Genomic DNA, 27,565 nt, shown 5'->3' with positions numbered 1-27,565 from the left:
GAGTCAGTAGAGCTGGTGACGACACAGCAGCCTGTCATCAAGGCTTCTCCTCATCTGAATGACTGGAAGAGATGTGAAAGGGACTTTCTCTTGGTAGTATTCAAGGCTATGAGGTGCTCTCCTGATTACACCTCTTCACACTGAATGCGTCAGGCCAGGTTGTGCTATGGGACAATGCCCACACCTTGGTGGCTTCAGTTGAAAGGTTTTCCCCTTACTTGTAGTCTGTTCACTAAAGGGTCTTCCTCTGTGTCTCCTCACCCAGGAGCCCAGGACTAAGGGTACAGCTCCTACCAGGAACATCACTTATTGCCTTGCAAATGGAAGGAGAGCTCTGGAGTGTCTGGAACTAGGAACAAAGAACTCTTCACAAGTCATTGGCTAGAACTGGTCACATGACTCCCCTTTCCCATCATCCATTCCCCCTCGCCCACCACAAAAGGGCCAGAAGGTGGATGGGCTTCTCCTTTATGATGATATCAATCATCTTGTGGATAGAATCTGAAATATCTGGGCCTATTAAAGCTGAATGGGCTTTAACTCATTGAACTATGCCCATTGATTCACTGTCTTCTTGGGGATATATTTCTTCCACCAATACCTACAACCCACTTCAAAGGAGAAAATGGATGAAACTATGTTTCAAAACGTAGTTTCTGATGGCATTTACAACTTCTTTGCAATCTACCACCTGATTATTATTTTTTTCTGACTCTATTGTGTCAACACCAACGTTATCCCTCACCCACTAATATATTCTTCACAAATACTTGTTGGAGATATACTATAGTCCAGCCATTGTTCTGGATCTTTAGGATTCAACACAGAATGAGAGAAACATGTATCATGATTTCATGTAATTTATAGTCTAATGAGAGAGAGAGGGAGGGAGAGAGAGAGAGATGAATAACAGATGAATGGACAGGATAAATGATTTGGTGTCACGGAAAGGAATACACATATACATATATTGTTTAAAGGTTTCAAATTAGGTCAAAGTAGAGAAAGGCAGGGGAGGCATGGTATTTGTATATAGTGGGGGGGGGGGAGAGAAAGAGAGCCAGGGAGAGAGAGAGAGAGAGAGAGAGAGAGAGTCTACTTGGTCTGGATTCAAGTCCTTTCTCCAACTCTTCTACCTGTGTGACATTGGGCTGGTCACTACATCTCTCTGGGTTTCCATTTCCTCATCAGTGAGGTATGAGAAATTGGACTAGATGAGCTCTCGGATTCTTCACATCTCTGATGACCCATACATCCAATTTAGAGAAATAAATTCACAAACAAGAGACAAACTTAAAAATGTTCAGGGAAGAAAACTCTAGTCACAACAAGCAAGTCCTATGGCTATTATAGCTGTCCTTTATGTTTTTTCTTAAGTTCACCGAAGCTGTCCCTTTTGCCACTTTCTAAATATTGCCGGCTTTATTTCTCTGTCTATGGCAACATATTTTGAATACGTCAGGGTTGGTCTCTTGATTTAAGCTGGGTGTAAAGAAGAATTTCTTGCTTGTGAGGGGGCATTTAGCGACAGAATTTATTTTTAAGGAAGACTGTGGATTTCTCTTTCAGGAAGTCTTTAAAAATAAGAGGACTGCTTACCAGCATCTCCTTGCTAGAAGTGAAGGGGCAACAGCCTTCCTGCCTCTCCTCTTGCTGCCTGACTACAAGATTGTCCTTCTGATGGAGTCATTACTTTACTCGATTTTTCATGGTGGATTCTAACAGGGGGGCAGAGGCTGACAAGAGGGTCCTGGGAGTGGTCGAGCCCCCCCACCCCCAGCTGAGACCTGCCTCCAGTGTCGCCACTCCTACCTCTTTTCCCAGACCAAGCTCTGTGTTCTCCTCCTCATTCCTCTTCTCTGCTTGCCTCCTGCCTCACTAGGGGTAGAAAAATGACAGTCAGATCCATCACTGGGCTGGAGGCCAAAAGCGGCAATCCGCTGGGTTGGGGCTGGCCCGGTGCCCAGTTTTCAGACAAAGACAGGTTGGGAACCCCCCTGCAAAGACGGCTCCTCTGTCCCCTCCTCCCAGAGTCCTGTTTCCAGTTGGGGCCCAGCCAGCTATGACCTTATAGGGACCTTAAAACCATTTCTTTCTTGGGATCTTGCTAGAACCTCATCTCTATCCCAGTAAGCTCTGTGTGTGTGTGTGTGTGTGTGTGTGTGTGTGTGTGTGTGTGTCAGAGAGAAAGAGAGGGAGAAGGAGGGAGGAGGGAGAGGAAACTGGGAAGGAGAGAAAAGCTGGACCAGTCTAGTACATTTCAAAGTATCTGGTTCATGTAAGGGAACTGAGAATTGCTCACACGTGCCCTTGGGAATATTTTTAGGGGAAAAAGTACAATAGTGGAAAGCAGAGGAAATCCAAGGAAATGGTAGCTCCAGATTTCAGATTTTAAACTCTTAAGGGCGTGACCTCCACCAGAGAGAATGCTAAAAGCCAAACGGTCTTCCACCTCACTGGCTCCATGTTTCCTGCATGTATCAGGAAATCCTCGATTCTAAAAAATCTCAAAATGCTAGAGAAAATGCATTATTTTCAGACTGCTTGCAACCACAAAATGTTTTAACAGTTTACATTTTCAAGAGTAAACTGCCTGGAGTGCTTTTCCCCCTGGCTTATTAATGAATTCTATTTAACCAAGTCAGAACTCTTGCTGTGGGGGAAGCTGAAATGAATGGTGGCGGTGGTGGTGGCAGTGGGGAGGGGCTGTTGGTTGTTGGTTTAATTTTAATTTTTTTTGCCCGAAGGCACCATTAGAAAACTCCAGATGCAAAGCTTTCTAATAGAATTCCTCCTCTGACACAGGCCTCCGGAATACGTAGGCCTAACCTTTACGATCTGGCAGGCCAGACCTCTATTTGGAAACCTTGTGAGGGGGGCTGATCCATTAATGATAATGTGCAATAACTCGGAGCCCCAGAACAGCTGAAGGCCTGGGGCGGCACAGAATCATCGCTCTGCATATAGGAGAAGTGGTGGCAACAGGACCCCTGAGGGAGGGGGGTAGAGAGCAGGGTCACCTAACAGTGGAGAGCCAGGGAATGCCCCATGACCACATTTCCCTTCCCATTACATCAGGGATCTGAGGTTTTAAGAAAAAGAAGTGTTGGCAGGTAGGGGACCGGTTAGCATTGTGGATTTATGGCCAAGAGGGTTCTCACCCATCACCATGGAGCCACTAGAAGTTCTGGGACTGATAGCCTTGGACAAATGACTTAATCTTTCTGCACTTAAGTTTCCTTCATAAAAGGGGATGATGACCATAATATCTACTTTACAGCATTGTTCTGAGGATTTAAAGAGTGAGCACTTTTAAGGGAGTGCCCAGCACATAGTAAGTGTTTAGAAATAGTCGCACTAGTTTAATCAAACCAGGTAGGGGAGAAAGCTGCTCTGAGCTCCAGGCCAGGATAAAGAGGTATCAGAAGAGCAAGCATATGCCAGGACCCAGAGGCAGCCTGAGGTTTACTGACGGGGCTCTGCTTGTGATACTAAGTGGCATCAGGGCCCAGTGGGCTAGCTGGATGCCAGAGGGAAGAACAGCTCAGAGTCTGGCTTCAACGCCAGAGATAGAGACATGGCTAGGACATGGTAAAAGTAGAGAGGCAGAAACACAGCATAAGAGTGAGGAAGGCCCCCAAGTGGAGACTGTTTGTCTCAGTTTCAGGCTGTCAGGTTGTCCCTTCTGCCCTAAAGGAACCAATATTGAGTCAGGAGGCAAGTGTGGGCAGGGAAGGACAAGGGAATTTTAGGGTGGGAGTTGGGGGCAGAAGGTGTGGCTGAGATAGATGGGAGCCAGGAGTCACCCCTCCATGTCCTTCTGTATAGAATGATCTATACAGACCAGTCGGGCCTCTACTCTGTCTAGATCTTTTTCTTGTAGTGGCAAAGACAAATTTGCTCTTAAAATGACAGCTCTTACACATACAAGGTACCTGGCTCAAGTTGGGGGAAATCTGTGACCACAGATCTCTGCGAAGGAGTGGACTACAGCTTATTCATCTTTCTACCTCCCACGCACTTAACCTTAGTGCCTAGTACAGAGCAGAGGCTGACTACATTAAGAAATTAATTTGACCTGCATACAGATCTCAACTCCAAAGTCTGGTCCCACTGTAGAGCTGCAGAATGAGCTGCTAAATATTTAGGAACTCTCTTTCTTGTCTGTAGGTGTATTTTAATTGATGACTTTAATTTTGCCTTTCTAGAAATACATTCCCCAAGCACACTTCTGTTGAATTGCCTGGTGTCTGGGCCCAGTTCTGACCTCTTCTGTGAACGTCAGTAATCACTGGGGCGACCTTGATTGAGGTCTCTCCTGATTGAGGTGGGGCTATGAAATAAATACGCACATCACAGATCAGGAAGGGATTGCTCTCCAACTGATCAGACCTCAACAATACGGAAAGAAGAAAGACGTGGAGGGACGCCTGGGTAGCTCAGCAATTGAGTGTCTACCTTTGGCTCAGGGCGTGATCCCCAGTATGGGAATCAAGTGCCGCATTGGGCCTCTGGTGAATTTTTATTTGGGGGGAAAAAAAAGAAATATGTGGAAATACTATGAGCATCCCCTGATATGAATTCTTTAGTCACTTGAGAAAGAGAAAGAGAAACCAGGGGATTGGGTAGCCTGATGGAATGAATACCACATTACTTGGTCATGTTTTGTTCTGCTTTATTCATGATGAAGTTTATAATCTGTGGATATTCCATTTTCTTTTTGAATTTTTTCACTTTGCCTCATTGACTTTAAAAATAATAATAAATCTACTCCATAAAGGTCTTAAGGAAAAATATGAAATATTTTTCTGAAATATTCAGAATGGTTTGAAAGGCGTTGCATGGAATATACAACTACAATTCTAACTATATCATTATGATAGCCACCACTGATGGTAGAAGATGGGTATCAAGTTTATAGGACGGAGCCAGGTTCTACCCTAGGTAACCCCATAGAGATAGCTTGGATGAAAAAACTGGCCCCCCTGACATCTTTCCCTTAATTATTGTCAATTCTTTGAATAGGCTGAAGAAGAGAGCAGGAGAAGGAAGGAGAGAGGGAAAGAGAGAGGGAGGGAGGAAAGGGGGGAGATATCCAGGGAGGGAGAGATAGAGACACAGAGAGAGGGAAAGAGAAAGAGAGAAGGAAAAACCAACCTAATTGAATATGGGATAAACTATTCATTTGCAAACTAAATAGTTATGACATTTAATAACCTATCGTGCCTCATGGAAAACCAAGACATTGCCAAAAGTAATTGAAGTTTGTGATTCTCCAAACTGTTATTTAAGGTGGGGTTTGGCAAGTCTCAGTGGGTCTGCACCAATCTTAATTGCATTTTTAAAATTCAGGATGGTGATTGCATTCCTCTACTTGTTATTTGTGTAGTGAAATCCCTTTATGGTGAACTTGCTTATAGTGAAACCTTATGCAGTGATTTTTAGAGTTCAAAGCATGTGGGCTCCATTTATATCAAAACTCATGCTTTACTTTCTGACCTTTTAACTGATTCATTCCCAGTTGCATATAACCCCCAAATCTTCTCTTTTCATTTGCAGGACATCCCATCAGATGGCCTGAATCCTTATTCCTAACACAAAGAGCTCCTTTGCAGGCTAAGATGGACTTGACCTAGGGAGCGGACCTTCCATATTGATGACTGGATGGGCCCTAAGGAGAAGCACCAAGTAGCAATGCTCGCCTGTGGAATAAGCAGCAGCTGACATCCCTCAGGCCCGGACAGCTAGAGACCACTGAATATGCACGATGCATTCAGCAGCAACCTTTTGCACAGTACCTTTACCACGCAACTATGGACTACACAGGCGGCAAAGATTGTATTACCCTCGTAATTACCGAAGGGCTTCTCTACTCCCTGTAATTTTCTATGAATATATTTTTAAAAATTAGCTATTGAACACATAGTGATGCAGCAAGCACTATGCTAAACATTTTGCAGGAATTAGCTCATTTTCATCCTCAGGAGAACCTTTGGTGCTACTAATTTTCTCCATTGTACCAGAGTGAGGTTAAGGAACTTGCTCAGGATTGCACAGCCTGAGCCACCAGATTGGGATTTGAACTGAGGAGACTGACTCCAGATCCCACCTGCTTAATAACCAGCAGACTCTGCCACTGTGATATTCATGCGGTGTACAGTGCTGTGCCCCACAGATGGAATGTCCTGACTTTCTCTCCATTAAATTCCCTGTGTCTGTCACAGAAACCCAAACTGCTGGTGGTACTCATTTCCAACCCTGAGAACAGGGTCACTGATGATGCCTTCCACAGGAGGTTGTGAGGATTAACTGAGAATGAGCAAAAAAATGCATTTGGTAAAATACTGAGTAATACACAAGCAGGTGCTAGTTTGCTAGGGCTCCTGTGACAAAGTCCCACATGCTAGGTGGCTTCAACAACAGGAATCGAGCATCTCAACCTGGTTCCTCCTGAGGTCTGGGAGGGAGCATCTGCTCTAGCTGCCCCTGGGTGGCCCGGCAGGTGCCTCACCCAGACCTCTACCTTCTTTGTCACTTACTCTCCCAAGAGCTTGTCTGTCTCCATGTCTAAATTTCCCTTTCTTAAGGGGCACCTTGTGTTAACCTGATTACTTCTCCAAATACCTTATTTCAAAGTAGGTCACATTCTGACATTCCTGGGGGTTATGGCACAACTTTTTGTGGGGGAGGGGTGGGAGGAAACGCAATTCAATGCACAACAAACCATGAGCTGCTATCTGTATTAGTAGTAGCGGTATGAATAACGTGTATGACTACAGATGTGTCATTTTGTCAGGTAGAGGAACAGCAGTCAGCCAGGGACCCCCACGCACAAGGCTTTAGCCCCGGCTGTGCTCGTGCCCCAGCCAGTCTCTGGGACCCTGGCAGGCAAGCTTTTCCGACAGTTATAACACCTACCAATCCACAAGTCTCCTGCGGACCTGTGGTGGTGGCTTTCTCCTTCCCAGGATAAGTAATGGGACAGTAGGAGGCACTGACAGAAAATGGGCAAAGGGAGCTCAAGCCCACGTAGCTAGTTAGGGCGATACTGGGACTAACTGGTTTGCCGATGCCTTTCTTTTTCTTGCACGTAGTAGGATTTATCATTTTCTCACTTCTCATTGGCAACCTCGTGCCACCTGCCTTCAGCCACCATGCTCAACTATTACTTCCTATAGATGAAGTCCCAAACCAATACCTTTGTCTTTAGCTCCTCTCTCTCTCTCTCTTTTTTAGCTCCTCTCCTAAAACATAATCCTGTGCCCCTAATTAGCTACTGCAAGTCCCAGAGGCAAGTCAGGCTCACCGTCCAAGCTGAAATCAGGTGCCCCGACATCCCTCTTTCCCCTCCTTCTCTATCACCTGCCTCAGGTACAGGCGTTGCCATCCCCCCGATTGCCCCCAAGTTTTGGTGCCATCCTCAGTCCTCTTTCTGGCCACCCTTCTCCATCCTGTTTGTTCTAACCTGACACCAATTCCAGTGCATTCTACCTCTTAACACTCTTAGGAATCCCACTTCACCTGACTCTGGCTTAACCACAAATGTGCCAAGCACATAGTAGGTCAGCACCTAATACTTATTCTGTGGGGGCCCCTGAGTGGCTCAGTTGGTTATGAGTCTGCCTTCAGCTCAGGTCATGATCCCTGGATCCTGGGATCAAACCCCCAGTGGGGCGGGGGAGGGGGGGTCCCTGCTCAGAAGGGGGTCTGCTTCTCCCTCTCCTTCTGCCCCTCCCCCTGCTCTCTCTCTCTCTCTCTCTCTCTCGTCCTCACTTACTCTTTAACTCTCAAATAAATAAATAAATAAATAAATAAGTAAATAAAATCTTTTAAAAATACATATTCCAAGAATAAGTGGACAGAAAATAAAAATTCCTATATGACTCCCTCCTATTGCTCACAAAGTCCAAACTCTCAAGAAAAACATCAAAGGTTCTTCAGTATATGTCCCTAAACTATTTTTTCTTGTTACATTCTCTACATCTCTGGCCAGGCCCCTCCACTTAGACCAGCAAAACACAACTATTGTCACTTTCCAAGCATGATTATGATTTTCATGCCCCTATTCAGGTAAAATTGTGTATTCAGTGTGTGGGTTTGAGATGTCAATGCAGCAGTCAAATTGAGACAGCAGATAGGGACTTGGGTATATGAACTTGGAACTCACAAGAGAGGCTTAGGTTTGGAAGGAGATGTTTGGGAGATGCAGTATACAGATGGTATTAAAACCAAGGCAATGGCTGAACTCACCTAGCAAGAGACCGTATATTGAGAAGAGCATTCACAGAGGTGCCTGGAGGCCTCAGTTGGTTAAGTATTTGACTCTGGCTCAGGTCATGATCTCGGGGTCCCAGGACTGAGCCCCGAATTGGGCTCCCTGCTCAGTGGGGAGTCTGCCTGTCTCTCTCCCTTTGCCCCTTCCCCTACTTGTGCTCTCTCTCTCTCAAATAAATAAATGCAATCTAAAAAAACAAAGAGCATCTGCAAACCCAACATAGGTTGTCAAACCAGACCCGTAGTTTCAGGTGACAGTAGGTCATTCGAGTGGCAATGACTGGAAGGCAGATCTAGAAGAAACTGACACATGGGTGGCAGAAGCAATAGAAATTGAGTTTTGCAAGTCATAAGCACATTGGTAATCATTGACGTTCTGACCAAATAAGAGTGAACAGTCTCTGACGGTATCATCAACCTCATGCTTCATCGTAATCAGATGTTGGGAAACAGAACAACAACAACAACACATAGATACTATAGCTACTATTTCCTTATGCAGACATTTGACCTCTACCAAATTTTGTTACCACCATTCACTCTTTGGCTTTTTAACAATTATGAAATATGTCAGAAGAGTATAAATACATAGTAAATTGCTAATAATTAAAGAGCTGAAAATAAGTTCCACAAAGTCAAAAACAGTACATTACTGGAATCGTATTAGCCCTTGTAGTACACTCTCTGCCTTCTCCCAGAGACACCAGCATCCTTTTTTTGCAATAATCATTCCTTTGTTCTTTGTTATTACGTGACTACCTATGTGTGCATTCCACAACCATAAATTAGTTGTGTTTGTCTTTAAACTTTAAGTGGAACAATAAAGTATACCTTCCGTTGTGACTTGCTTCTTATACTCCTCATTATGTTTGTGAGTTTCATACATGTCACTGTGTGTAGCTGTAAATTGTTCATTTGTAGAGCTGTGTAGTGCCCTTTTGTCTTCACTATTTGATACTGGTGTTTAGAAATGTAGTTGATTTTTCCTATTTATTTTATATTTTGGGGGGAGGGGCAGATGGAGAGGAGAGAGAGAGAATCTAAAGCTGGCTCCACCTCACAACCCTGAGATCATGACCTGAGCTGAAATCAAGAGTCAGACACTCAACTTACTGAGCCACCCAGGCCAGAAAAATATAGTTGATTCTCTATATTGATTTTTTTTAAATCTGGCAGGCTTGCCAAACCCTCTCATAAATTCTAAAAATTAACCTACATTTTTTGGAGTTTCTATATTCATACTCATGCTATCATGAGCAAATAATGACAGTTTTGATCATTTCTCTTTTTTTCTATTTCCTTTCCTAGTTTTAGAATGCTAGCCAGGATCTATAGTGCAAGTTTGAATACAAGGGGTGGTAGCGGATATTCTTGTATTTTCCCTAATCTTACAGTAAATGCTTTTAACATCTTAATCTATTACTAAATATAGTATTTACTTTAAGTTTTTATAGATACCTTTTTTCAGATTAAGGGAGTAACCCTCTTTGCCTATTTGCGTAAGAAATCTTTATCTTTGGTAGAATTTAGATCATAAAATGCATATTCAATTTTAGCATTTTTTTTGGTATCTACTGAAGATGGTACAATTTTCCTTTTAATCTGTCAGTGAGTACACTAATTTTCAAATATTAAACAATTTTGCATTCCTGAAATAAATCCAAGATCTATTTTCCTTTTGGAGCATGGCTGGTGTGGTTTTCTAAGATTTTCCTTAGGAACTATGCTATGTTCTTGAGTGAGATTGGCCTGACATTACTTATTTTTTTATATAGCCAATACTTCATTCTATTTGCTTACATATTTACCACGTTCTGTGCTCTCCTTTCTGTGTGGCATCTTGGATTCATGTATGATTTGGGAACATTTTCCTGATGGCCAAAGAATGTCCTCTGGCATTGCCATTAGAGAATCTGCTGGCAACAAACTGCCTCGGATTCTGCATGTTTGAAATGTCTTGATTTAATCTTCATTTCTGAAGCATGTTTTCACGAGACATAGAATGCCAGGTCGTTCTTTGCTATCAAGCAGATTAGAGATACTGTTGCATCCCTGTCTGGCTTTCATTGTTGGCAAGGGAGCACCCAAACCTGCTTCTCTAAAGAACACGCCTTTGCTACCTGGTTCTGTCTTAGGTCTTTCTTCATTTTGCTTCTGGCTGCATTTGTGTGTTGTGTTTTCTTTCTGTTTCAGGTTCGCAATAATGTGTCCAGGTATAAATTTCTTTGTCATTATACTGCTTGGGATTAGTTGGGCTTCTGAATCTGGGGGTTGACACATCTCATCTCATCTTAGCCATTCTCTCCTCAAATACTGAGGCTGCCTCATTCTCATCCTGCCGTCTCTCCAGGACCTGTGTCACACCTACAGCACACCCTCTCATCACATTCCCCATGTGGCCTGGTCGGCACTTGTATTTTCTATGATTTTGTTATTCTGTGCCGATTTCTGGATAATTTCCACAGATTTCTATTTCAGTTTCTACAGTTTGCAAACTTTCCTTCCAGCTTTCATTAATCTGCCATCAAACCTCCCCATTTCACTTTTTTTTCCCCCTAATGTAGCATCTGTTTATAGTCTGTCTCAGGCTGTGAAAATTTATACATGTATCATACCTATAGTCATGTGACTTGAAATTGCTTAAGATAATCACACATTTTAAAAAATCATACTTGAAAGAACTAATTTAAAGGACACAATAAAAATATCTGGACTCACCAAAGTGAAGCACATATATTCCCTGTCTCTTAAATAAACAAACATATCAGTTTTCAGACAAACACAAGAATAGAGGGAATGGGATTAAAAAACCCTCCTCATGCCTATTACTCAGTTTCAATAATTAACATCTTAACAATTTTATTTAATATTTCTCCACATACCATCTTTAAACAACTTTTTCTTAGAGCATTTTATTTTATTTTATTTTTTAAAAGATTTATCCATTTATTCATGACAGAAACACAAAGAGAGGCAGAGATATGGGCAGAGAGAGAAGAAGGCTCCCTGCAGAGAGCCCCATGTGGGACTGGATCCTATGACCCCGGGATCACGACCTGAGCTGAAGGCAGATGCTCAACCACTGAGCCACCCACACGTCCTTCTTAAAGTATTTTAAAGCAAAGTCTGGACATCATATAATTTGATCTGAGATGACATTTGATCTGCAAATATCTTGACACTGATCTCTAATTGACAAGAACAAATTTTTTTTGGTGGAGAACTACTGCACTATTACTACACCTATGAAAACCAACAGTAATTTCCTATTTCATTGAGTTTTTTATTTTAAGAGTTTAATATTTCATTTCTAGAAGTTCAATTTGGTTCTTTAAAAATCTGCTTTGTCGAATTTCATAGTTTGTTTCTTGCACATATTTTCCAGTTTGTCATTTATTTCTTTAAAGATATTAAACAGTTTATTGTTTGTGTCTGAAACTCCCAGGATCTGAAGTCACAAGTCAGTATCTGTTTTGTGTGTGGCTTTTTTGTTTGTTTGTTTGTTTTAATTCTAGCTCATGGTGCTTTATTTCCTTGTATATTTAGCCAATTTCTATGGTGGTCTGCTCATTATTCTTGGAATTGTGTTTGAGAATTCTTTGGGGCTTAGAAAGATGTGTTCTTTAGAGGGGATCTACATTTGTTTCTACCATGCACTTTGTGACATGACTAGTATAGGGTCACTCTCAACTAAATTCTTGGCTTGAGGTTTGCAGACCACTCAGGGAGTGGGATTTCAGATTATAAACCTAATATGAGCTGTAGCTCCAAGTTCTCAATAGTGATTTCTTTACTTTTTTTTTTTTAACCTTTGGTCAACATTGTTTATAACAATATATTTTCTTGACTGAAGGCGAGGGTAAAGAGGAGTGGTACTGTTGTTTTTAGTTCATTTTTACTCAGAATGAATAGCTCTTTGGAATACAGGTTTGTGGATTCTCCATCGTGGTAAGCCCTGGGACTTGTCTGCCATTCCCTGGATCTTGGAAGCTGTGAAAACAGGAGTTCAAGTTCATCGAGCTCAACAAATGAATTCAGTTCCTAACTGAAAGTTACTTCCTTTCTTGAGAGTTCATTGACAGATTTAAGTTGAGATATAGATAGATGATAGATTTTATATATATGTATATGTATGTACATATATATAATAAGAATTTTAATTGTCTGTAAAAGGAGGACTGATTCAGGTACTTACCCTGGAAATGAAAGTTCTCCATTCATTCTTTAAGCCATATCAATCCAGACTTCTGATCAGTGAAGTGAGAAAATTTGACCAAAGGTCAAAAAAGTATACAAATTGTGGCTTGGCCATATGTATTACTAGAAATGGGATTGTGAAAAAGCCCGGTCTTTTGCAAACCTCTAATATTTGAGATTACGGATCTCAGAAAGGTGAATGTCAATGAACTGAAATAAATTCTTAGAAGCTGAGTTCATTGGATATACAAGTAAGTCTCTTGTATTATACCTTAACTAGGTCTTAATTAAGAGTCTGTCTTATGCCTCAACTAAACTGATTCTTTCTGGAAGATCTATCATCCTTGTAGTTTACAGATTTCTTAACATCTACCATAATAGGCATAATCATTAGCTGAGTTAAACTAAATTATTATAGCAGAAAAAAGTTTTTATTTAAAATCTAAACGAATATTGTTTATGTATTCTAAGAGATTGGGAAAGGAATGTCAAAATTCTTATGAGAGTGGTAGTAACACTTCTCTAGTGCTTTCTTTTCCTAAAAGTATCTAGTGGAGAGGGAGAAGGTACTACAGAATAGATGTTTCACTGTTTATCAGAGAACATTAATGAGTTTTGGATATGCAAAGAGAATTCCAAAGCTGAGCGTAGGGATGAGGCTAGAAACAGCCAGAATGTTCTGCATAATACAATGGTATGAATTTTTATTTTCTCTTGAGAGAGAGGCAAAGAAGAAAGAGAATGGGAGAAGGAAGGTGAGTGGGGATGGTAACTGTACAGCATGCAAAGCGGCCAAAGGACTTTCCAGGTCATAGATATCTGACATCTAATATTCTACATTAAAGTTTTTCTGCTTTTGCGACATAAGACCTCTTTTATCTTCCCAACCTCCCACAAAATCAGCTACATCTGCTTATACAAGCATTTGCGGAGCGGCTGGGGGAGGGGAGGCACTGGGATGATGCAGTACACGTGCAAGTCAAAGAAAGCGAATCAATGCCAGAGTCGAATAAAGGAACAACACGAGGATAAGACAGTGAAGAAAAGGAAGTTAGTGGAATAAGTAATCAAAGATGAAGGTTGCCATGAAACTTTAAATTCCTGAGAAATTTGATACAATTTGATCCTAGACTTTAAAGGGCAGGATGTTTGCACATAACACCTGTGTCATTATTAATATTTCTATTGAAATTTAAGGGCACTAGAAAGCTGCTCCAATTTCTAGCAGTCAGTAGTTAGTGTCAGAATCTAACTTGGGCCTTTTTTCTTTCTTTTTTTTAAGATTTTATCCATTTATTTATGAGAGACACAGAGAAAGGCAGAGACATAGGCAGAGGGAGGAGCAAGCTCCCTGCGGGGAGCCTGATGTGGCACTTGATCCCAGGACCCCGGGATCACGACCTGAGCCAAAGGCAGATGCTCAACCATTGAACCACCTAACTTGGGTCTTATAATTCCCCAGTCAAGCTTCTGTTTCTCCATCCAGGCATCAAGCTGTTTTCAACCTTAGATGCACATCAGGAGAGTTTAACTTACTGATGTCTAGGTCTTAACTTCAGATATTCTGATTTAATTGGCCTGAGGTGGGACCTGGGCTTTGGGACTTTCAGAACCACCCCACCTCATTCTAATGTCCAGGCAGGGTTGAGAATCACAGGTATAAAGCTACAATAATATTCTAATGATAGGCTGAAACATTCAAATAAGGCCACAGAAAGCAATAGAGAACGTGTGAGTTGCAAGTGTAATCATAAAGGAAGCTAATTTTGAGGAAATGTATTTTTATATCATATAATCCCTGTGCATGTTGGGACCTAAAAATAAAAATAGATAGGACAGAAATGTTTCTTAAAGTCCCTATATACATGTATATATCTATATGAGAACAAAAATAATCTATACCCACTCAGCTTACTGTTTATATTAATATAATTTTACTATTCGACTGCATTTATCTAACTTTATTTTTCCAGAAAACTCTTGCTCAGAAAGCTAGAGTTGCAGACAATTTATTGTTTGTTTCAAGAAATTCCCCCAAACCCATTTATCCCTTCGCCTATCATCACCTCTTTTTTGGGGACAATAGATCACTTCAAAAGATGATTCATTCTTCAAGAGTTCTTTTGAAATCCTCCCAACTCTGTCTACCAATCTACCAATCTTTAACTATAACAAATTTTCCCCAGTTTTACTTAAATGCCCCCTTATACTGCCATGAAAGACCTACCTTCAGTCAGACCCCCTCAAACTCATTAATGCCCTAACTCTGTCTTCCCCACTCCTGGGTGCTGCTAACACTCTTTCAAGGTGATGATACCTTTTCCTCTGATAAGCAGCAAACTGAGCTTTATCAACTAGCCATACAGCACTTATTTACTGCTTGTTCAGAGATTCTCACACTTTTCAGTTAGGAAATGTCCAAATGTCTTTTCCCAATACGTCAAATAAAATAGCTACTATTCGCTCAGTGCCAGCTAGGTGATTTACAGTCATTGCTTGTAATCCTTTGAGGTTGGAATTACTAAGCATTTTTTTTATAAATGAGGTTAGAACTTGACTGGAGGTCACACAAGTATAGTTGATCAGGGATTTAGATCCAGGTATTTGTGATTCTCAAGGCTGAGTTAGCTCAACAGAACCATGGCAGGCATCATGTTGCCTCACTAGCTGGAGAATCTACTCTAGCTGGCTGGAGTAAACATTTGAGTTGTTACCAGTTTTAATGAGTCAACTCTAGCCACTATCTTCCCAATGGGACTGCACAAATGTAGCCAGATAATTGAAGGAAAAGAGTTGCTTTATAATTTGTTTCAAACAAATTTCTTTGTTTTAATTATTCAAGTGGAATGTTGGAAGATCAATGTCTACCAGATTGTTCTTTATTACATCTTTGTGTATCTGATATATTTTATAATAATTCTTCTCTTTCTTTTAAAATTTTATTATGGGGGATCCCTGGGTGGTGCAGCGGTTTAGCGCCTGCCTTTGGCCCAGGGCGCGATCCTGGAGATGCGGGATCGAATCCCACGTCGGGCTCCCGGTGCATGGAGCCTGTTTCTCCCTCTGCCTATGTCTCTGCCTCTCTCTCTCTCTCTGTGACTATCATAAATAAAAAATTAAAAAAAATACTTCATTTAAAATTTTATTATGAAGCATTCTTAACATACATGAAATAAAATAATACACTGAGTCTTTAACGTGCCCGTCACCCAGCTTCAACACTGTCCAACTCCTGGCCAATCTTGTTTTATCTATATCCCCATGTATTCCTCCTTCCAATATTATTGTGAAGCAGATCAAATATAAAGTATATTTTTTCATAAATATTTAATATGTATCTCTAAAATATTAAGATTTCTTCAGTATGTATCTCTAAAAGAGAAGTACCTTTAACAGAAAAAAACACAATATCATTTCGTAAGTTGACAGCAGTTTGTTAATATCAAATATAGAGCCAGGGTCCAAGAATCCAGTTGCCACATAAGCATCATGATATTTTAGAGCTTTTTTTTTTTTTATGATAGACAAAGAGAGAGAGAGGCAGAGACACAGAAAGAGGGAGAAGCAGGCTCCATGCCGGGAGCCGGACGTGGGACTCGATCCCGGGACTCCAGGATCGCGCCCTGGGCCAAAGGCAGGCGCCAAACCGCTGAGCCACCCAGGGATCCCCGATATTTTAGAGTTTTAAAAATTTGACTAACTTCCAGTGACTCAACATTTCTTCTAGTTAAGTGAGAATGGGAAAATTCATCCTAATAGGGATATTTCTCTTGTGAAGTTCCTATTGCCCACCCTGACTCTGACCATGGTCTCAGTTCCCAATTTTTTGATTTGGATTTTCATGAAAATGTTTATTTTCATGATGCCTAAGAACCTGAAACTTTCTTTAAGTTCTGAACCTATGGTCCCGTTTTAATTTGCATGTTTGTCCCAGATAATATCTTGATGATACTCAAAGCTCCTTGGGGATGGGGGTGGGAGAGGATGCAGTTAAGAGGTATCATCAATATAAGTTAATCTGGGAGGTCTGCTCTTATTTTTCATGTTTAAGTCAATAAGTACTTTGACAAATAAATCTGACATTTTTCTTGCAGCAATTTACATTCCTGTTCTTATAAAGCATTTCTTTCTTATTCCTTCATGGTTATCTGTGTTTCTAATGAGCTGTCAGCAGTTGATGTGAACCAAGAGGGAAAACCAAAGGGATTATATCATAGAGAGGTATGAGCTACCAAAGCTCCCCATGCAGTTTTAATCAAAGTGCACCTTTACTGGTTCTTTGTATCCATGGTAGTTTTTACATGAAAAAAAAAAAAAAAGTAAAAGAGGAAAGAAAGAGATAAGGAGGGAGGGAATGAGGTAGGGAGGGAAGGAAGGAGGGAGGAAAAGAGGGAGAAACTAGTTCATGCCTCTGAAGTTAGATAGTGATAAATGACTCGTGTCTGTCTTTCTTCAGGACTGTTGTCATCAGGAGCCCTACAGATCACCTGTCAGAACATAATTAGGCAATCTCCAACCTGGGACGTTATATTCTCCCTGTAGTAGAAATGTCTGTTCCTGACAAGGAGTCCGAACTTGGTAGTAGCTCGGTAAGCTAAATTTCTGCCAAAACATTAGGCAGATGGTTATCAACTGATTTTCTCATTCCCCATATGAAGATCACTGTGCCCTGCTGTTGATAGGATTACAGAAGGACTAAAGCAAATTAATGGCAAGCGGGGGAGATTCCTATTAGTTGGGACCACACATGTGGTTAAATAAAAGCAGGAATAATCATAGCACTGGGTTTTATTTAGATCCGTGCTTCCTCAAAGGGATCGAAAATGTTTGCAATGTGATTTGTCCTCTTCTACCCACACTGCTAGCTTTGCAGCATGGGGCCCATTTAAGAAACCCCATGGGCACATAATCCCACCACAGTGGGGCATTCACTTTTGAGGTCCTATATGAAGGTGGATTCCTTGCTTGGAGCTCAGAATCTTATTCAGGGTGTTTTTTGCCTGGAAAAGATACATAGGCCTCTCCGATGATCTCTGCCCACAGACAGGATCTCCGAAACTACTACTAGCAAAGAATGAAAATAGTCACCATCCAGTCTGTGTATTACATAACAAACACTTGGCAGATTTCTCATTCTGTGCTTAACTTTGACATGAAGCTAGACAGTAATGTTTGTAGATCAAATGAGATTTTTGCCAGCCCACTACTAGATAGGGAGGATTTATCTACAACCACACTATGATGTTCCCTTAATACCTTTCAAAAACACAAGTGCTTACATCCTAATAGGTTTTTAGCTTAAGATCTAATCATCCACTCTTGAATTAAGATGCTTGAATGAAGCCAACTCATTTGGAACTAAGCATTTTAATGTCAACAGAGACATATGGTATGGAGACAGAATTACAAAGGCTCTCTTCTGAAGCATCCATTAGGAAAGCAAGACTAAGACCCCAGCATCATTATTAGTTTACTCATTTATTTCTCAGTAAATAATTGAGCGTAATATCATCTTATGAAAGTGGAAATGGCCTAATAATTACATGTTAGGGATAGGGGACATTCCCATTTGAAATGATTAAACCATTCTCTCAGTCTGTAATTACTACCAACTGTTTTTGTGGATGGCACTGGATTTTTAGACCAAGGAAGATCCAACATATATTACATATATTGTGTGAATATATAGATAGTGTAAATATCAAGACTCCTATGTTGCCGCTTGTAGAAAAGTACATCTCAGCCTAATTGCAAGTTGTCATTTAGGGTTCCCTAAAACCAGTTAAAATGTTGACACAATAATGCAATTATAAAGTCATCTCTGACTTATTATATGGGAGAAACATATTACCAAGGAATTGTGGAATATTGAGCCTTCGAAAAGGTTATTTTCCTTGAACTCAGAATTAGAAAATCTGCAAATTAAAAAGATGCTAATCTAATGCATCTTGGTCAAATAAGTATGCTCAACAGTTTTGAATGACTTTGTTATTTGAAGCATTTGACCAAGAGGCATCTCTCTTTCCTGCCTAGTTAATTTCTATTAACTTTAAAATAGATCTTAGTGGTGGTAGGAAGGGGGTCTTTTAAACCACCTAGACTATGTTAGCTTACCCAGACTATGAGGCTTAACATCTTCTCCTCTTTTGGAGCATTTGTAACAATTGTGTTATTATTTGGTTAGTGTCCATACTTCCTGCTAGCTTGTAAGCTCTGTGAGATCAGTATTATATCTGCCTTTTTCACCGCTGTATTGCTGTGCTAATTTGTGCTATTTGTTAAAAAGATTCAGTGTCTTAAAATTTTTTTTTTAATTACATTTAAAAGTATTCAATACCTTTCACTAAAGGGCCCCTCCCTACCAAAACATTATGTTTCCAGTTCTACTGATGTCAGACTTAGTCATGTGGCTTCTTTTGACCAATAAAATATAAGTGGAATTGCCATGGGCCACTTCTAAGCCGAAGCCTTAAGAGTTTCCACATGATTTGACCACTGTTCTTTCCCTTTGCCACAAGACCAGCATGTCCTAGATAGGGCAGCACCTTTAATCTGAGCCTTGAAGATTTGGAGTGGAGTCAAAGCTGAATGGGGATGGACATGTAATGAGCAAAACATAATTTTTTATGGTCATAAACCACGGTGATTAGGTATTTGTTATTGCTGCTTAACTTAGCTGAATTTGATTGATACAAATATCCAATGACTATCAAAGGCATGCAATACACATTTGTTGACAAATTGAAGGAACGGAAGGAGACATATATTCTATACACACAAGAAGTTAAGGCATATGCAGATCTGAAATAATAAAAAATCTGAGTATGCATCATTATTTCAACCATAGTGATTTGGGATTAATGTCAATGTAATTAAATGTTTAATTATTCCTTTTGAAACCTAAGCCACTCAAGGTGAATATACCTGTGTAAAAAAATGTCATGCATAATTTAGCGCCAACTGGGGACACAGAGCAGAAACTTCAGGGAAGGGAGGGACAGTGGAGTGTCACACTAGCCAAGCAAGATTTCACTTGAAGATGTGAACTGGATGGATGAGTGGATTTATCATGGCTTTTAGTTAGTGGAGGGGTGAGAGGGGGACATGGCAGATCTCTTAAGGGAAAATACATGAAACAAAAAAAATGCGGATTAGGGAAAACCAGGGACATGATATGATGAAGCTGGTGCTTGAGGCAGATTAGTCAGGTGGCAGCAGATCAGAGAAGGGGAGAGTGGACACAGTTAAGAAGCTACTTCAGAAAATGTAATGTCATAAAAATGGTGATTTGCTCTCAGCTATATACTCAACGTGATCTTAATAAAAATGCACACAAGATTATTATTAATTTTAGGAACCAGACTAGAAAATTCTAAATTTACATGGAGAAATACATAACATGAAAATTCTGACAAAATTAATAAGGAGATACTAAAACATATAAAATCTAAATAATTAAAACAACAATTGAGTAGGCAAATCAATAGGAAAGTCTCAAAAATCAGAAACAAATACAACTGCATTTGCCAAATTGGTATATGAGAGTTGGCATTAAAAATGAGTGGGAAAAGGAGAAAGGGGACCCCTCCTGCACTGTTGGTGAAATGCAAACTGGTGCAGCCACTCCAGAAAACAGTATGGAGGTTCCTCAAAAGGTTGACAACAAAACTACCTTATGATCCAACAATTACACTACTAGGTATTCACCCAAAGAACACAAAAATACTAATTGAAAGCAATACATGCACCCCAAGTGTAGAGCAGCATTATCTATAATACCCAAACTATGGAAAAAGCCCAAGTATCCATCAACTGATGAATGAATAAAGAAGATGTGGTATGTGTAAATACACACACACACACACACGCACGCGCGCGCAGTGGAATATTACTTAGCCATAAAAAGGAATGAAACCTTGCCATTTGTAATAATGTGGTTGGAGCTAGAGAGTATTATGCTAAGTGAAATAAGTCAGAGAAAGACAAATGCCATTTGATCTCACTCATGTGGAATTTAAGAAACAAAACAAACATAGGGTAAAAAAGAGGGTGAGAGGCATACCAAGGAACAGATTATTAACTCTAAAGAACAGACTTGTGGTTCACAGAGGAAAGGTAGGTGGGGGTGGGTGAGTGAAATAGGGTATGGGAATTAAGGAAGGAACTTGTCATGATGAGCACCAGGTGATGTATGGAAGTGTTGAATGATTAAATTCTATACCTGAAACAAATATCACACTGGATATTTAACTATATCTGGAATTTAAATAAAAACTAACTGGAATTTAAATAAAAACTTTAAAGAAATGAGTGGGAAAAGATGGCTTTAGTTGAGGTGGTATCTGCAAAAACGTTAAGTTGGACTTGACCTCATATCTTGTACCAGAATACAAGTGAATCAGAGAATTAAATGTATGAGATTGAACCATATGGCCATTTCTGTAAAGGTCAAAATTGTTAAATATTGGTAATTTCATATGCGTTGTTAATAAAAACTGAAGTCATGGAAGGACTCAAAGAAATCATAGTTTTTGTGTAGTCTTGAGATGGGAAATACTTTTAAACTGTTACACAGAATTCAAAGGCCTATAAAATAATAGATGACTAAATTCAACTACTTAACAATAAACTTTTTCTGCATTGCAAAAATCACCATAAACACTGTCAAAGACAAATGACAAACATGGAAAAATATTTCCAACTCATATCACAGGTATAAGACTAATGTCTCTTTATCTTTATAAAGAACTTCTATAAATAAATATGCAAAAGACCAACAAGCCATTAGCAAAACAAGACGAGGATATGGATAGATACTTCAAAGGACAACAAAATCAATTGGCTCTTATTCATAGGAAAGGAGGCTCAGTCTCACTCATTATATGCAAATGCAAATTAAAATTAAAGAAAAATGGGGCACCTGGGTGGCTCAGTCGGTAAATTTCAGGGTCAGTTGATCTTAGGGTCATGAGTTCAAGCCCTATGTTGGGCTCCATACTGAGTGTGGGGCCTACTTACAAAAAAAATGAAAATAAGGTAGTATTCTTTTTCATGTATCAGATTCCAGAGACCTAGGAATTTGATAACATACTTGATTGGCAAACTCAAGCCTTTCTGGTGGGAATCTAAACTGGTACTACTTCTATGGAGGGAAATTTGGTCCTAGCAAAGAATGAAGCACATACTTTGATCCAGCCATCCCATTTTTAGGAATTCATACCACAGATGCACCTTCACATGTGTGAAATGAAAACAACAGCATCACTAATTGCAGCATTGCCTGCAAAATCAGAAGACTGGAAACCATCTCTACGTTCATGACTAAAGATGGCTAAGCTATTATAGGACAGGCTCACAACCACCCACTAAGCAGCTATAATGATGAGAAAGTAAATACTGACATAAGATGTCCAAATCAGATTGTGTGAGGAATGAAGACAAAGGGTAATGTGTATTTAAACTACCATGGTATTAAAGGTAAATGGAGAAGATACAAGCAAATATATCTTATGAAGAATATATAAACACATATAGTTTTTATAAGTACAAAGTTTCTATAGAAGAACATACAAGAGCTAATAACATTTGTTGCTGTAGGAAGGGGAGCTGGATAGTGACAGATCAGGATGGTGTTATACTTTTCACATCCTTTGAGCTTTCTGAATTTTGAATCATTTTCATAGATAATCTATTCACAAAATTAAATTAAAATGCTATTTAAGGTAAAACTAATTGACATCAACATCCTTTGCAAGAGCTATTTCTACTGCAGATAAAGTTATATCTGATTTGTGAAAAGCAAAACCCAAACCCCATGTAAGAAATGATCATAATAGTCTATGTGTGGATCTGTATGCAATTATAGTAGTTAAATTTTAAGCAAATGATTACGCAGAAAATCTATTTCCCACACTACAGTTAGAGTGAACTTTTTAAAACACAAATTCAATAATGTCACTCCCTTTCTAAAGTCCTCCTATGGTTCCCCATTGACTGAGGGATATAAAATCCAAATTTCTTAATATGACATACGGGTTTTCTATTGATCTGGCCTCTATATCATTATTCCAGCTTTACTTCTCACTCCTGCCCCTACTTTGTTCCATTAATCCTGAATTTGCTGTTGTCTTTAGGAACAAACCTTCGCACTAGATCTTTACATGTATCTACTCATCTGCTCATCTGCCACTTTCCCTTTTCCATTTTTTTTTTGGCTTTATTAGATTCAACACCTCCTTTTTCCATACTTACCCCATCTCCTTGTTTTTTGGTAATTAGACATCAAATCTCCTTGATCCCCAAAACTGGATAAGCCCAATCTTTTCCATGGTGCCATCACATCCTGCATTGGTCTCTCTGGTTGTCCTTACCCCACTATTTGGTGATCAGTACATTTGACTCCTTCAGTAGATCGTGGGTTCCTTGAGGGAACCCTGTGCTTGGCCCCACAATTAGAACAGAGTTGACTCACAGTAAATGTTTATTGAATGAGAATACGATGAACCATCTGTTGAAGAAATCCAACTACGAAGTGGCAATGAGGATTGAGGGACACAGGTGATAGCGAGAAATAATCCGAAAGGGAGACAAGCAGGACTTGGTGACAGACATGCCATAGCCAACTAATTGAGTGTCTCAAGTTTGCCAGAGTTGATACTCTCTGCCAGGCTTAATCTTACAGATCAGCAGCAAGAAGTTTTTGTTTTTGTTTTTGTTTTTGTTTTTTCTAGCTCAACTGTCTCTCTTCTACCATAGAAGTACCTGCAAAAATGTGTTTCTTTTTCTCCACATGTCCTCAGCCAGTGTACCCTGACCTGTATATGGGACTAATGCATCACACAGAAGGCCAAACGTCACACTGTGCAATCCACTGTCTGACCTTCACTCCCCATCAGTCATGGAAACTTGGCTGTGGCAGGTACTCTTTTGGGTCTTAAGTGAGTGCTCTGGGGTCACTGGATCAAATGGTACAAAATGTACTAAAAGCATCACAGAATCTTTCAGGAGAGTGCAATAAGCAACCGTCACATAGCAAAAGTGAAGAGAGGACTGTGTTCAAGTGTCATGTGTATGCATCCTCCCTGACACTTTACTCCAGGGGCATGTCAGTCTTTCCTCCTGAAGAATGCCAAAGGCAGAGAGGACTACCTGGGAACCTGGTAGAGAACCCTGCTGAGAAACCTGGGCAGTGTGCCTGGTACTTTAAAAAATATATAGGCATACCTCACTTTCTCATGCTTCACTTTACTTGTACTTTGCAGATACTGGATTTTCCACAAATTGAAGGTGTGTAGCAAGCCTGTGTCTAGCAAGTCCATCGGTGTCATTTTTTCCTATATCATTTGCTTACATTATGTAAGCAATGTAATGTCACATTTTGGTATTTCTTACAATATTTCACATTTTGGTATGTCTTGCAATTATTTCAAACTTTTAAATAATATTTGTTATGGTGGTCTCTGATCTTTGATGTCACTATTAACCAGTGTCTTGGGGCACCACATAAATATTGTATGTCTTTTAACCATGCCACTGACCAGCTGTTCCTTTGTCTCTCTCCTCCCTCTCCTCAGGCCTCCCTACTACCTGAGACACAACAATATTAAAATTAGGCCAATTAAATACCCTAAAGTGGCCTTTAAGTGGTTAAGTAAATAGAGGAGTCACATATCTCTCACTTCATTTTTATTTTTATTTATTTGTTTATTTTAAAGATTTTATTTATTTATTCATGAGAATACACAGAGAGGAGAGAGAGAGAAAGGGGCAGGGACATAGGCAGAGGGAGAAGCAGGCTCCATGAAGGGAGCCCAACGTGGGACTCCATCCCAGGTCTCCAGATCACGCCCTGGGCTGAAGGCAGCATTAAACCACTGAGCTACCCGGGCTGCCCTCTCACTTCATTTTTTTTTTAAAGATTTATTTTTTTAAAAAAAATTATTTCAGAAGAAGAGAAAGAGAGAGAGAGAGAGAGAGAGAGCACCAGTGGGAAGGGCAGAGGGAGGAGAGAGAATCTTAAGCAGGCTCCATACCTAGTGGGGAGCCCAACACAGGGCTCAATCTCACGACCCTGAGATCAAGACCTAAGCCAAAACCAAGAGTCAAGAGTCAAATGCTTAATCAGAAATGATTATGCTTAGTGAGGAAGGCATGTTAAAAGCTGAGACAGACCAAGAGCTAGGCCTCTTGCACTAAACGTCTAGCCATATTGTGAATGCAAAGAAAATGTTATTGAAGGAAATTAAAAGTACTATTTCAGTGAACACACAAATGATAAGAAAATGAGACATCCTTATTGCTGAGATGGAGAGAGTCACAACATTCCCTCATGCTAAAACCTAATTTAGAGGAAAGCCCTCACTCCCTGCAGCTCTGTGAAGATGAAGAGAGGTGAGAGAACTGCAGGAGAAAAGTTGGAGGCTGGCAGAGGCTGGTTCACAAGGCTTAAGGAAAGAATTTGTCTCCATGACCTACAAGTGCAAGGTGAAGCAGCAAGTGCTGTAGAAGCTGCAGCAGGTTATCCAGAAGATCTGGCTAAGATTATTAAGGAAGGTGGCTCCACTACACAATATGTTTCCAATGTAGACAAAACAGCCTTCTACTGGAAGAAGATGCCATCTAGGACTGAAGAGAAGTCACTGACTGGCTTCAAAGTTTCAAAAGAGAGGCTGACTCTCTTATTAGGGTTAATGCAGCTGATGACTTTAAGTTGAAGCCAATGCTCATTTACCCTTCTGGAAATCCCTTAAGAATTATGCTAAATCTGTTCTGTGCTCTGTAAATGGAATAATTATCCTTTGAATCCAATAATCCAATAATAATCCTTGAGAAAAACATTTTGGGAAGCTATAGGTGCCATAGATAATGATTCCTCAGATGCATCTGGGCAAAGTAAGTTGAAAAGCTTCTGGAAAGGAGTCATCATTCTAGATGCCATTAAGAACAGTCGTAATTCACAGAAAGGGGTCCAACCAAGTACCAACATTACCAGGAGCTTGGAAGACAGTGATTCTAGCCCTCATGGATGACTTTGAGGGGCTCAAGTCCACAGTGGAGAAAGTCACTGTGGATGCAGTAGAAATAGCAAAAGGACTAAAATTAGAAGTTATGTCTGGAGATGGAGTTGAACTGTTGCAGTCTCATAATAAAATGTTAATGGCTGAAGAGTGGTTTCTTATGGATTAGCAAAGAAAGCAGTTTCGTGAATTGGAATCTACTCCTGGTGGAGATGCTTTAAAAATTGTTGAAAAGACAGCAAAGGATTAAGAATATTGCATAAAGTTAGTTTATAAAGCAGCGACAGGTGTTGAGAGGACTGACTCCACTTTAAAAGAAGTTCTATTCTGGGTAAAATATTACCAAACAGCATCACATGCTACAGAGAAATAGCTCATGAAAGGAAGAGTCAATCTATGGGGCCAACTCCACTATTGTCTTATTTGAAGAAATTGCAACAGTAAACTCAGCCTTTAGCAGCCACCACCTTGATCAGCATCAAGCCATCAACATCAAGGCAAGACCCTCCACTAGAAAAAGATTACAACTTGCTGAAAGCTCAGTTGATGGTTAGCATTTTTAGCAACTAAGTATTTTTATTTAAGGCATATGCATTGTGTTTTAGACATAATGCTATTGCACCCTTAATAGACCACAGTATAGTATAAACATAACTTTGACATATAGTGTGAAACCAAAAATTTCATTTGACTTGCTTTAGTGCCATATTTACTTTACTGTGGTTGTTTGGAACCAAACCAACAATATTGCTGGAGTTTGCCCATGTACCTGCAAATTTTACATTATAGCTCAGAATTTATATCTGGTTATCTTAATATAAATAGATTTTAAATTACTCCCAAGTTAAATTACTCCAAAAACTTCAAGTGCATTCAGAGCATTAGGTTGATACACAAAACATAATCTTCAGTTTCTGCTTACCAGTCCAGTATACTGTGTGGCATGTCATTGAATTTTCCCAGAGTGGGGGGAACCACTAAGAAGAGTGAAGCACATGCTTAATGGATTCTTCTTTTAGGCTTTTAGATATCTTTTTTTTATTTTTGAGGGGGAGAAGGGGCAGAGGGAGTGAGAGAATCTTAAGCAGGTTCCATGTCCAGCGCTGAGCCTGATGCGGGGCTCAGTCTCACAACCCTGAGATCATGACCTTAGCCAAAACCAAGAATCAGACACTTAACTGACTGAGCCATCTAAGTAGCCCCCTGGCTTTTAGACTTCTTAAAGTGACTCTCAATTGGGAGAATTTTCCCTTCCTGAAAGTGAGACTTTCATGACTAACAGGACTCATATAATAGAACAATGTTCCCAGATATTATTATGTCCTGGAGACCTGAGCGCAGAGTCACAGCCCATCAGCTTATTGTATTAATTTTTCATCTAGCTATAATCATTAAAAGTCTTCCCAAAGGCAGAGAGCACATTGCATTCATTTGTTGCCAAAGCTGACCGCAGTGGTTTCTGTGCTGGCATATGTGTTCAACAAGTGTTACAATGGTAACATTCATACAATGGTACCATTTTTACCAGACACAAGAATATGAAACCTCTGATGATACCTTAAATAAAATATAGCCTATGAAAAACTGATACTATCTAGGAATAAACTTAACAAAATATAGCAAAATCTTTATGGGAATAAGCACCAAAGGACTTGAATATATAGAGACCTACCCCATACACTGGGATGGAGAGATTCGATATGTACAGATACTGATTCTTCTGAATTAATCCATGCAATTCCAAAGTAAATCCCAACAGGATTTTTTCCTTATGTATTTAATACATACCCTGGAAAAAGCAGTCACTTTCAAAAAAAAAAAAAAAAAGCAGTCACTTTCCTTACGTATCAATGTCAGGATGGCGATGCTATTAATGGCAAAGAAATCTATAATCCACCTCTACATGGGGAGTAGTATGATTAAGTGGACTTTCCTCTTATTTAATTTAAGTTACATTTATTAAAATCTTCATTTTCTGAGACATAAGAGACTATTCAGATATTTTACATGACTGATGTCATTCAGTTTTCTCCCTTCTTTCTAAAAATACAACCTGCAGTGGGGTCTGGGCCGCTGGC

The 27,565-nt window shown here is 39.9% G+C and overlaps 1 protein-coding gene across 8 annotated transcripts in view; it reads right to left on the bottom strand.

The window, feature by feature from the left end:
* The window catches only part of NFIB (nuclear factor I B), a 438,092-nt gene that overhangs the window by 346,953 nt on the left and 63,574 nt on the right, over positions 1-27,565 (bottom strand). The gene's annotated exons all lie outside the window — the stretch shown is intronic.

The sequence above is a fragment of the Vulpes vulpes genome, chromosome 12, assembly GCF_048418805.1.
Source record: "Vulpes vulpes isolate BD-2025 chromosome 12, VulVul3, whole genome shotgun sequence".
Taxonomy (NCBI): domain Eukaryota; kingdom Metazoa; phylum Chordata; class Mammalia; order Carnivora; family Canidae; genus Vulpes; species Vulpes vulpes.
This window is presented reverse-complemented; position numbering and strand designations above follow the sequence as displayed.